This window comes from Pezoporus flaviventris, unplaced genomic scaffold (assembly GCF_033815535.1).
Source record: "Pezoporus flaviventris isolate CSIRO_AGI_PZ_B2104156 unplaced genomic scaffold, CSIRO_AGI_Pfla_v1 ptg000079l, whole genome shotgun sequence".
Classification (NCBI taxonomy): domain Eukaryota; kingdom Metazoa; phylum Chordata; class Aves; order Psittaciformes; family Psittacidae; genus Pezoporus; species Pezoporus flaviventris.
This window is the reverse complement of record NW_026892627.1, coordinates 3643001-3655509: the sequence shown is the minus strand read 5'-3', so window position 1 is coordinate 3655509 and position 12509 is coordinate 3643001. Positions and strand designations below refer to the sequence as shown.

Genomic DNA, 12509 nt, shown 5'->3' with positions numbered 1-12509 from the left:
ACTGATTTTCCAGGAACAGGTACAAGTCCTGCATTGCTGTTGCTGTGTAGCTGTGAGGCTATACAGGATGGAGCAGATGCTGTGGTTCCCATGCAGTCACTTCCCTTCCTCTGTGTGTGTGTCTGCTATGGGAAGTGAGGAGATCCTCTGCACAAGCACAGAGGGTTCATCCTGGACACGGGCTGCCTTCCCATCTGCAAATAACATCTGCAAAATGGTGCTTCTAGAAATTCCCACTCTGCTTCCCCTCAGTTCCTGGCCCTGACAACACTCCAGATACTTTATTGCTTTTCTTTGCAATCAACTTTTCTGCAGCTCAGGGACAAATTGCCTCCCTTCACTCAGCAGCGATGCCATCCTCCCTCCTGTCACTCACTGTGTTTTGCGGACACTGTCACATTAATTAAAAAAATATAAATAAATCTCTGGGACAGCAAAAACGGTGCTTAGGTAACAGGGAGCAGGAGGATTTGGGGGAGGTAGGAGGAGGAAATAAAAAGGGGAAAAAAATTGATTTAAGAGACTTAATTTAAATAAACCCCTCCTCCCGCTTCTCCTCATTGGTTTCCTTTTGTCCTCCATATTAATGAGACTATCCAAGGAAAAGCTATTGGTTGTGTACCCCCTTCCCTTTCCTCAGGCACTTGGGGGAGGAGGTGTTTGCATTTCTCCGCAGGACCAGCTCGCTTTGCAGAGCATTGTCTGGGTATGAGAATCACACACACAGCAATACAGGAGAGAGCACACCATAGCCTTGACTCGCAGGCAGAGCATCTGGTCCAGCCTGCACACCCTTCTCCTCCCACACCCCATCCCTGCTTCCCTAGCACAAACAATAATCCCCTTTAAAAAAAAAAAAAAAAAAGAAAAAAAAAGGAGGAAAAAAAGTTTGCAAATCTCCTGCCTCCCTTCCTTTTATTTTTTCTCCTTGGTTATTTTTATTTGTTTGATTGTTTCCTTGCTTTTTATTTTTATTATTTTTAATTATTATTTAGCCATGGCAAATTCCTTCACGGCCAGGACCTGGCCCATCCCCTGAGCAGAGGCAGCCTGGACATGACCAGCAAGAGAGGGAGGAGGAATCTGGATTCCCTTCGGAGGCGCCGACCCCTCCTCCGCCTGGTGCGAGCTAGGCGGGGGGAGCCCGGCTGCGGCCGCTCACTTCCACCGCGGGCAGGGGCTGGACGGTTCCGCCGGGGAACTGGCCCGTGTCCCCCCGCCGCCGGCTCCCGCCCCGCCGGGCACGGCGGGGATGAAGCATCGCCAGCGCCGGGACGGATCCCTGCTGCAATGGTGAGTGCTTTCCGCCGGGCTCTCCTCCGACCTCCACCAGCGCGGCTCTGCGCCGGCTGCCCCCGGGCAGGGGCCGCAGGGCAGCAGCCGCCGGGCTCTGCCCAGGAGCCGCCAAAGCCAAGCGCCGCTCCCGCAGCAGGCTTTACCGGAGAGGAACCGCCGGCTTGTCTTCGAGTGGCATGGATTTACCGGCGCTCCCCTCATCTTCCTCGGGTCCTGGGAATACTTCTTTTAGGGGGAATTGCATGCAAGCTCTCTGCCCTTAGCTAGAACTGTAGGGTCGGAGGAGGCGTCCGCGAGATAGATCTGATTCTTTCCAAACAAATAAATCTCCCTTTGCAAGTGGTGACGGGTTAACGTGCTCGGTATGGGAATCACGTCTGTTTTTAACACAATATGGCTGGTAAATAAAACCTGATTGCTAACAGACCCGGTGCTGCTGTTGGCATGTTTTAGCTTAGGGCTCCCTTTGCAGTTCTGCATCCTCACCTGCCGCAGAAACTCTGATTCACCCTTCAAGCAGTGCACCAGTACTTCTCTATTTTTTACTGTGGGGTAGTAGTAAAAATTGCTGTTAATGTGACTTTGACCCCTGCTTGCATGCCTCTGCGCACTTCTCCTTATCAGTATTTGAACAGCTGGTTCTAATAATACCATCTTTATGCAAAGCACATCTTAAGTCGGAGGAATAGCATACAGGACAGACTCTTTACCGCTGTGTTGTGAATTTAACATGAACAGTTCAGGTATGTATTGGAATCTGAAGAGTTTACAGACAGGAAGAGAAAGATAATGCAACATGCCATTCAGGACTGGAAAATGCATGAAAAAGAGAGAGATTTGTTTAGTGGCATACCGGTGTTTGTGGGTCCCACTTACATAGAAGCAGGTTTGGAAGAACTCCCTGGAAGTCAGCATCTTTCCTCTGCGTCTAATCTGCTGGTAAACAGATTGTGGCCTTTAGCTTGAGGAATATATTGGAGTAATACTGGAGGTAATTATGATAATAATTAAAAATATAAACCGAAGTGAATAAGTCAGCAAAGTGACCTGATTTTTTCCTAGGATATTATGGATTACTATCCATTTTATGTATGCTAATTACAGTGCAAGTGCTGGATTGATACAGCAATATGCAAGGTAACTTAAGTGGTTTTTTGGTTGGGTGGTTTTTGTTTTTGTTTTTTTTTTTTAATCTGTTGGTGTCAACAACAAATGGATTTTCATTTGATGTTTTTTGGGTACACAGCCATCTCATTTCTCTATTCAGTCTATGCAGCGCTGGTCAGGTACAGTGGGGAAACGTTTCCATGGCTAGCACAGGCTAATCAAAGGGAATGTGTGATTACTTAAGGTTACTGTCAATGACAGCACGAAGGCAAAGTCCCTAAAGTGATGTGCATGTAGCTACAGAGAAAGAACGCATTATACAGACGTCTGTACTTGGCTAATGCAAACCACGTTGGAGCTGTCTTAAAAGAAGTTGTCCTGTAGGATGGGTAAGGCAACACTGCTCCAATTTGATGAATAATTAAGAAATGCTGTTCAGTGTAATAATGGGAGTTGGATTAAAGTTGATGTCTCTCTTTGTGTCTTGATTACAGTTCTGGGTTATAGTCTTCTATTCCCCCTCCCTCCCCCACCCCTCGCACCATTTTTATGTGCTGAGGGCAGTGGTTGCTGGACCATTTAGGATAGCTAATATGTTATTGTACCGGCAGCCTATCTCGGACATTGTGAGTGGAAGGTTTCTGTTGTTTTGTTTTCTCCAGTCAAAGGTGTGCGTGTGCAGTGACTGGAAGGGTAACCACTGGTACTGAGCAGATACAAGGTCATGGGGGATTTTATGTGTGATAAATATATTTATCTTCAAGCAGGGAGCTAGCATTGTGATCACTCCTTGGCTTTCGCTTTCCATCATTCATTGTGATCCCTGGAGGAAAACAGGAGGGCTCTTTCCTCCCTGTAGATTTAAGATGTCTGCTGCTTGCATGGTGGTGCCACAACCGCATGTAGCTCTTTAGATCTGTTGTTGTTAGTGTGTATGTGAAGCTCATAAACACGAAGGCAGAAGCTTTGTTGTGGGAAGCTACCAGGGAGAGAAAATCAGAGATTTCTGAGATTGTGGGCTGCACTGTTTATCACGTTCAGACCTTTGTTCATCACATCTCTCTTCATTTGGCTGACTGAGCCAGCATCTTGGAGATATTTTTTTCTGGGGTTGAGTTCCATATGTGCCTATGCCTTAGATAAGTTGAGACCCATGTCCCCAAGATGATTCATTTGAATCTAGCAGATTTTGTTTTCCTTTCCTTCCTTCTGAGCACACTTAGTACAAACATTCTAATTCCTAAATTAGCTCAGATTATCTTTTAATGAAACCAGAGTATTTGAGTTAAGAAGCACTGAGAAAAAGTAAACTCAGGACAGATGCATGCTGTAGCGTAGCTCGTATCTGGTGGAAAAGCCTGGGTGTCTTTACATTTAGTCCTGATTTAATAGAGGAGTTATTTACTTGCCACAGTTCTCAGAGGAGGTAAAATGGTATCAGGATATACAAGTCAGTGGAGATACTGAATTTTATTTTACCCCACTGCTTGGCCTAGAGAGTGCAGCCTCAACCTTTAAGTCAGCAAAGTGTATTTTTGTGTTGGCTCATGCTCCTTTGTTTCCATTCTGTCTTCTTTCACATCCAGCCATCCCTTATCACCTGTGAAGACACTGGGGGTGGGAATCAGTACACACCGCCATCAACAGGATGTTGGAGTGACATTTCCACAACAGTGGAGAGGTGGAACAGCTCTACTGAAAAGGATTTAAACACACCAGTGAGGAACTCCCACTTTTTTCCTATCCACAACTTTTAAGTCATCTTTGCTGATAATATATCATCAGGTATAGCTGTAACACCACGCTTTCAGAGTACTCCTTCTACCCAATATACACAGCAGCATCCCTTGATGAGATTCTTTTCCAGTTTCCTTAGTGCTGAACTTGTTCTATTCTCAAGGAATAAATGCTTTGCATACTGAAAGGTATTTGGTAGTTTTTCACAATACTAACTAATACTAGATAGAATTCATGTGTCTGTGGTGGCTGTTAAAACACTGTCTGGATTGTAATTGAGTGGGCACAAATATATGGGAAGAAAAACGTGCTTCTATTCAGAATGCCTCATAGCAGAATATCCAGTCCTCACCCCATTGCTTTTCTTGTGTTTTATGCTCTATCCACCTTTTGCTCTCTCAATTTATTGATCTGTCTTCTTAGGCTTGAACTTTTATCTCCACAAGACAATCTAGGAACTCATAAAACAAACCAGATTGTTCAAGTCTTGTTTATGTAATTCACTGCAGTTCATTGATTGTATCCCCATGCAAGCTGATTGGATGACCTCTAGAGTAGCCAGATTAATAATTTCAGGGTAGAACTTCTTAGGAGGTGCTAAATCATTCCATCTCCTGAAGGAAAGGTAGACACATTATCACACAGCATTTAAAGCTAACATGGTTTTGTGCTGAGGAATATTCCCTTGGAAAGGTTCCTGCAGAAATATACAGAGGCAGTTACAGGGACTTTCGTTTGCTGCTCTGATTTTATGCTGCTGTTGAATCCAAATTCTTCTGAGATAATTACCGCATGAAATGAGCTGATTTGCATTTGACATCAGAGTTTATCTGCCCTAGAGACATCTTGGCAGTCTCATTCCTGCCCATTCAGGTGTCAAATTTTACTCTTGGATGGCTTAATGCAGGACTGTGTTCTGAAATGGCTCTGATTTATTTAATTGACAAAAAGAGTTTTAAAAGGTGTGAAAACTTTTACTTAATACCACTCTTAAAAACATGCCAAACAATCCCCCAAACAACAAATTAACTCAATAACTGTAGGTTTTGTTAGTGTAACTCATTATGCGCTCTAACACTGACAGAAAAGGGTACAAATATTTACATGGCCTAATTCATCTTCTTAATAGTTATGGTGATAGCAATAATAATTTCCTTTATAACATCTTTGGAATATCAAATTCTAAGAGCTCCTTATGGAACATACATTAAACTTCTGCCACTGGTTTAACACCAGCCAGCAGCTAAGTATTGTGTAGCGGCTCACTCACTCCTCACCTCCCCGCGCCGGTGGGATGGTGAGGAGAATAAGAAAAAGGTGAAAAACACGGCTCAAGATGAGAACAGCTTGATAATGGAAATAATGATAATAATAACAATAACAACAATAAGAACAGTAACAATAATAATAAGGGAGACAATAAAAGTGGGAGAGGAATAAAACCCAGGACAGACAAGTGATGCACAATGCAACTGCTCCCCATCCAATGACTGATACCCAGCCTGCCCATGAGCAGGGATTGGTGGCTCCCAGCCAGCTTCCCCTAGTTTATATACTGGGCATGATGTGCCGTAGTATGGAATACCCCTTTGGCTAGTTTGGGTCAGGTGTCCTGTCTTTGCTTCCTCCCAGTTTCTTGTGCCCCTCCTCGCTGGCAGAGCATGAGAGACTGAAAAGTCCTTGATGTACTACTGGGCAACAAGTAAAACATCGGTGTATCAACGTTATTCATACTAAATCCAAAACACAGCACTGCGCCACCTACTGGGAACCCAGCACAGCCACATATATTTGCAGGTTTGCCCATCGAATGTTGGGGAATTTCAGAAAATCCCCAGTCACAGTGGCTTTTGCACTCCATTAGAAATGACTGGGTCATAATTGCTCAGGAGCTGCAAATGGAAGGATAATTATAGTCTGCTATCTATGATTTGTTGGGCCTGCTAAATGGAGCTGAGGGTTAGGGCAGGGAAGACCCTTTTAATCTGCATGGTGGGTTAATAGCCTAATATTTTAAATTTTTGTTCTTTAGCTCCACAGAATGTTAGGCAAGTTGTGCTACTTTCTTTTCCTGCAAGGGACAGTATATTGTCCTATCTGGTTGGGTGGGGATTCTTAAGGAAAAATGCATTTTTCGTATCATGAAATCATAGAATCATAGAACAGTTTGGGTTGGAAGAGACCTTGAAGATAATCTAGTTCCAACCACTGTGCTATAGGAAGGGACACCTTTCCGTAGACCAGGTTGCTCAAATCCTCATCCAACTTTTCTTGAAAGAAAATATGATAGAATCAAGTTTTTCTTTTGCAGGGAGTAGATATTTCATTAGGTCCATCTCTGAGGAGGTATACATTTTCTCATTCTCCAGGTGAAAATTTGGCCCCAAAGGGTCCCCTGGCAAAATTATCTTTCATTTCATGTGGAAGAAGGCTTTCTTACTCAGGAGAAGTATTTTGCAACCTGGGTGATCTACTGTCACTTAAGTATCTGAAAACTACATGATCACATCCAAGCTCATCACCCCAATTCACTATATTGTAAGTAGGCACTGTGGTTCCTCTCATCCTGAAGTGAGTCAGATGTTTTAGCCTATGGAGGTTCTCGCAGCAGCTGGCTCAGAGATACACATCCAGAATCATTGAGATGAATCCTTCTGTGGTATCTCAGAGATAGGAAGTTGCTCCCATCTTTGCCTCGGGGGAAGACTGGTGAATTTTTTGCTAGTTCATACCAATAGGAGATTTTGATAGATACTAGGTTTTCTGTAAAAACATGCCTGCTGTGGTGGCCCCCACATCTTCCCTTTATTACACCAGTGGCAGACTCAGGCTGGCCCATGCAGGGAGAATTCATGCCATGTGTCCCACCTATTCATCTCTTTTTTAAATTGTTCATTGATTATTTTAACTCTCAGAGGCTTTCTCAGTGTATCGACACTTTCTGTCTTCAGAGCATGCTCAGTTACTAAGAGGGATTTGCCAGCTGAAGCTTGTATGTAATTTTGTGAACAGGTGGGGATATGTCAACACAGGGACACATCTAGGACAGCTACATGATTTTCTGCAGGCAGATGCAAGCTTGTTCTGTGTGTTCTCTGAGCCAGCCAGAAGCTGTGCAATGCTCCAAGCCTCATCAAATGTATCCTATTTGTGAATAGCTACACTGTGAGCTGCACCAGACCTCATTAGCTTAGGGCTGGCACCTTGTGAAATACATTTTGACCAGCTTGGAGCACTTGACATGCTTAGAATTAGGTGACCTAAAAGCCAGCTTTTTGCCATAAAATCAATACCTCAGTGTTTTCTTATATCACATTCACTGTCTGTTTTAAGGTAACAAAATCCCTCAGACAGTTGATAAATGGGTTTAACAAACACCTTCCTCCTTAACTATGGCCTTTAAAAATATTTACTGAAGTTCAAATAGTAAATACCTAAGATGTTGGACACACAACAGAACTTCCTCTCTTAGAGCTGGCCTAGAAACAAATTACATAAAGAAGCCAGCACAAGTGCATTATATAAAGGCCCAAGTTAAAGTTAGTAAAGTTACTCATTTCCTGTGTTTTAGAGAGCTGGATCTTTGGATTCCTTCCAGAAGTTTTGTACTCTAACTTAAGATGCAGAGGAGATGAGAGAGCATCTGAAATACCACAGATGCTTAAGCTCTTCATGACTAAGGCTGTGAATGTGTCACAGCTGTCACTGGAGCCACAATCCACACTCATTCATTCCAGTTGCATGAAGTTTGACAGCCTGGATGGTGTTTTTGTGCTAGTGAATGGGTTAGTTAGCCAATATGATTACGTACAGTGGGTGAACAGCTGTAACGACCTTCATTAGAGAATAGTACTTGGTGATTGCAGAGGAGAGAGCAGCATGAAAAGCCATTATTAGCCATGTTGAAGCTGTTTCTCTACAGCATTCAAATCTCTAGACACTGCTCTGTATTCTCTATTTTTTTGTTCTGTGACTTGCTCTTTGTACCACAGCTGGATGTGATAATGATGATCATGGAAAAGACCTTCAGAGGCTACCAAAGTCTGAACGTTATACGGAAGAGGAGAAGATGTGAATATCACAGCCTTTTTGGTTACCTTAGCAAGTGTACCCCTGACAGATTTTCACCTTTGATATTCAGCTCATTCTATTTCTTCTCTATGGAAGACTTGCAGGTCTCTTCTGCTACGGCAGTTTCCATTGCACTGACCAGAAACAGGATTCAGCTTGCAGATTAGACACCTAAAGACAGGTGTGAGTTTTGAAATGTCTACCTGTTTTTTAGCTGTATCTAAGAACATAAGTTCCTGTTACAGTCAAAGGAGATTTAGGACATAGTTCAGTCACCTAAACACAGGTGTGAAGTGCCATTTGAGATCCCTGGGGTATCTAACATCCACAAGGGGTCTGTAGGTATGATGCTGATATACACCATGTCTTCTACCCTCTGTATGAAGGCAGGTAAAATATCCTGGGGTATTGGTGACATAAAATAGCAGTGTTTAGGCTTCTGATTCTGGCCCCAGGCCAGCACCCAGTCAATGTAGATAACTTAAGTATCTACTACAGAGTGAGCTCTGTAACTCTTTAGCCTGAAAAATCTTCAATAAATGCCACTGAGATGGTTTAATCTGCAGTCTGAATCCTGTCCTGGGTTTCTGATCCGTCCTGATGGTTTAAAATGTGACCGATCAAATCTTGGCCTCAGTGCTATTACCACATACACAAAGAGCTCAGTTGATTTTCATATATTGTCATGCAGGGCTTGAAAATTCCCTTTGGTATTGCTGTTTTGGGATATCACAGTTAAGGCACTGGGCCATAAAAGAATTACTACCTTGCAGGTGTATCTACTTAGCTCTAAATCATTCCTGGAGTTATTTTCCCTGAGAAAACTTTGAGACTGCATTTGCCTTTCTGCAGATACAACTACCACATGCAGCTCCTGGTCAACTTGTGATTGAATAATTCAGAAAGTGTTTTTCTGCATACATAATTTACGGCTGAAGTATTCTCAGCCATCTTTTAGTATGTCGCCTTGTACAACACCCTGCTCAATGCTCGCTCTGTCCTTTTACCTTAGCCATTCTCCATCATCCATTCATCGTCACTGTTCTGATCAGAGGAAAAGGTGAATCTATGGTAGATGTGCTGGGGTCATGCCTGCAATCTTGCTTTACTTTTGTTATGACAGCCTGAGTGAATGTTTTCACTTTATCCTGACACTTATAGGTGTCCAAGACACACCACTTTTGTTACCCATCTTTCTCTCCCTCTTACTTCTAGGTTCTTTGAATGTTTGTGCTTCACCAGCTTGAGTCTGGAATTTTTCCTTGTGACTTATTTTCCCAGCTTCCTTGAGATGTAGGTTCCCTCAAGCTTTTGCATCTTTAACGTGAAAAGACCTTTCTGTCCAAGTTCCTTGTGGGAAGTGAAGGCACCACAGTTCCTAGTGCCGTTGACTTTACTACCTGATAGTCTCAGTTTCTCCACACTCTCCTGTTTGGAATAAAGTATGCCAGCTGCACACCTAATTTGGTGAAGGTCTGTATTTCTTTTCTTAGTTTTATTTCTTCTGGCACATTCTCCATATCCAGAAAACATGGAGGTTTATGGTGGTTTATGGTGATTAAAGCAAAACACAACCTACTTAAAACTAAACTCTTTGATGCATCAGGCTTTAGTATTATTCTGATAGACACAACTTCTTCAGGCTCTTCCACGGAGCTTTGTGGGCATCAGTTTGAAAAACCGCTAAATTAACTCTCCTTGAAAGAAGTTTAAATAAACTTTTCAAGAACCATTTTATCTGTAGCATCTTGACCTGACAAAATAAGCCTTACATATTCATAGTGGAAGCAATAAAGGATTCTCCAAACTAAAAGCCTCTCTTTTTACTCAGTTGACTTGATTTCTTTTTTTTATTTTTTTTATTTTTATTCTGATAGCTCATTAAATTGACCTGTTGCTTTCCTTCCCATTGTCCCTACTGAATTGGAACAGCAAGGGCATAATTTAGCCACTCTATTCCCAAAGAGCTTAGGTGACAAACCTCAATAAGTAGGCTATGTATTTTGCAGCATTTTCATGTATACCACTACTGCATTATGCAGTACAATGGTTGTGACCTACTGTCAAATCCATTCGCAGCCACAAAAAAGTTTAGTGTGTGAATTGCCATTAGAAATATGTGTATGAAACCAACAATGTGATAGTTCAATCACACAGATCAGATAATTTGTAATACATAGCTGTTTTCTTAAAAGGTGAAAAAGAAGTTCACCTGAACATTAACGTGCCATTAATTTCTTCACTGGCTGGAGAAGTTCTCGCATGATATTCTGCTTAATGAATTGACAGACTATTCTGTGCTGCATGCCATATACTGAAATGTCAAAATCTAAAAATCCTTTCATCTAAATCATAGGTTGTGTGAATTTTCAGACAATTGTATACAAGTATAACCAATCATATCATGTATAATCAATCATGAGAAATTGTACAATTTCAGAAAATAATATACATACGACATTTTTGTGTTCGCAGATTTCTGAGTGGGACTCAATGGCTGTTTATTATATGCTGCCTTTATAGGCAGTGGAGTCCAGGTCTCAATTCTTTTGATCCCAAAGCAAGTTTCTAAAATAATTAATGTGGACATCCTTTTTACCTCCATTAGCTGTGTGGGAATACTGGCAGTGAGTGCAGAGAAAACCACTCAAGGTGATCTAAAAAAGTTAAATGAGATCTGCCCATTTCATCTGAACTGGCCAAATTGAAAAGAATATGCAGGTGTGTCTGACTGCATGTCCAGGCTCATCCATATCACTCATTAGAAGCATGTTCAAACTTGCATTTTATAAATCACCTTTAAGAGTTTTAACCCAAAACATTACAGCTTGTGATTCATGGGCTTGTTCCAACCTGCAAAATTTTTCTCGTTCCTGCCGTGTCCTTGCCTTTTCCAAAATGCATCACCCTAGTGTGTTACAACTTCTGTGTGACCAAAAAATCACCACGTTTAGCTCCTCAGTATTTACATTTAGCCTGCAACAGGTAAAAGATCAGATCAGAGATCATAACCTGTACTACAGAAAACAATGTGCATTTGTATCAGGAAAGACAAAGATGAAGAAGACAGACTTGAAGATGATTGAGCCTCTCTTGCTGTTTCATATGTGACTGCCCTGAACGTATAATAATCTCCATCTTTCCTCAAAATGCATCTTGAGATTTGGCTTCCTTGGCTGGTGGAGCAACTAAGATTAGAATGTTGTCCTGTCGTTCTCCTGCCTTGACTTTCAGCACTTCTAAATACTATATTAACCTTCATGGCAATTTTTCTCCTCTAAGATCAAGAAGACTAAAGAAAATGACTGATGTAAGGGGACATGGAGAAAAAAAAAACACAAACCCTAACAGGCTCTAAACGAAACTGGTAGTAGTGACATCGTCTGAAACTGACCTTAGCCTTCAACAAAGACCTAGTCTCTAAATAGATATAGAAAATCCTCCATACTCAGTGAAATGAACCATACTGATTTGCCACCCTATTTCATAGAATCATAGAACAGTTTGGGTTGGGAAGGACCTTAAGATCATCTAGTTCCAACCCCCTTGCCATGGGCAGGGACAACTCCCACCAAACCATGCCACCCAAGGCTCTGTCCAACCTGGCCTTGAACGCCATCAGGGATGGAGCATTCACAACTTCCCTGGGCAACCCATTCCAGTTCCTCACCACCCTTACTGTAAAGAACTTTTTCTTTATGTCCTATCTAAACTTCCCCTGTTTAACCCGTTACCCCTTGTCCTATCACTACAGTCCCTAGTGAAGAGTCCATCTCCAGCATCCTTGTCAGCCCCCTTCAGATACTGGAAGGCTGCTATGAGGTCTCCATGCAGCCTTCTCTTCTCCAGGCTGAACAGCCCCAACTTTCTCAGCCTGTCTTCATACGGGAGGTCCCTGTGGCCCTCCTGTGGACTTGTTCCAACAGTTCCATGTCCTTTTTATGTTGAGAACACCAGAACTTCACACAGTACTCCAAGTGAGGTCTCACAAGACTAGAGGGGCAGGATCACCTCCTTTGACCTGCTGGTCAGACTCCTTTTGATGCAGCTCACGATACAGTTGGCTTTCTGGGCTGTGAGCACACACTGCCAGCTCATGTTTATTTTCTCATTGACCAGCACCCCGAAGTCCTTCTCCTCAGGGCTGCTCTGAATCTCTAGTATTTATTAATATTTATTTATAATAATAATATTTATTAATAATGTTTGATTTAATAATCAAATGAACAAAAGAGTAAACAAATGCACATTCCGCAAAGTACTTTCTGCTTCCCTATGTGTCATGCTAGTTCAGTGCC

General features: G+C 42.3%; 1 protein-coding gene across 11 annotated transcripts in view; it reads left to right on the top strand.

Annotated features, from left to right (window-relative positions):
- The first annotated feature begins 625 nt into the window (after nucleotides 1-625).
- The window catches only part of ADCYAP1R1 (ADCYAP receptor type I), a 139685-nt gene continuing 127801 nt past the window's right edge, over nucleotides 626-12509 (top strand). For 10 of the 11 annotated variants that reach the window (XM_061474387.1, XM_061474394.1, XM_061474392.1 and 7 more), the window contains exon 1: nucleotides 948-1293. The gene's annotated coding sequence lies outside the window, so the exon portion shown is untranslated. Of the gene's footprint in view, nucleotides 707-947; nucleotides 1294-12509 lie in introns of those variants that run through there. The other variant, XM_061474381.1, reaches the window with a different exon arrangement.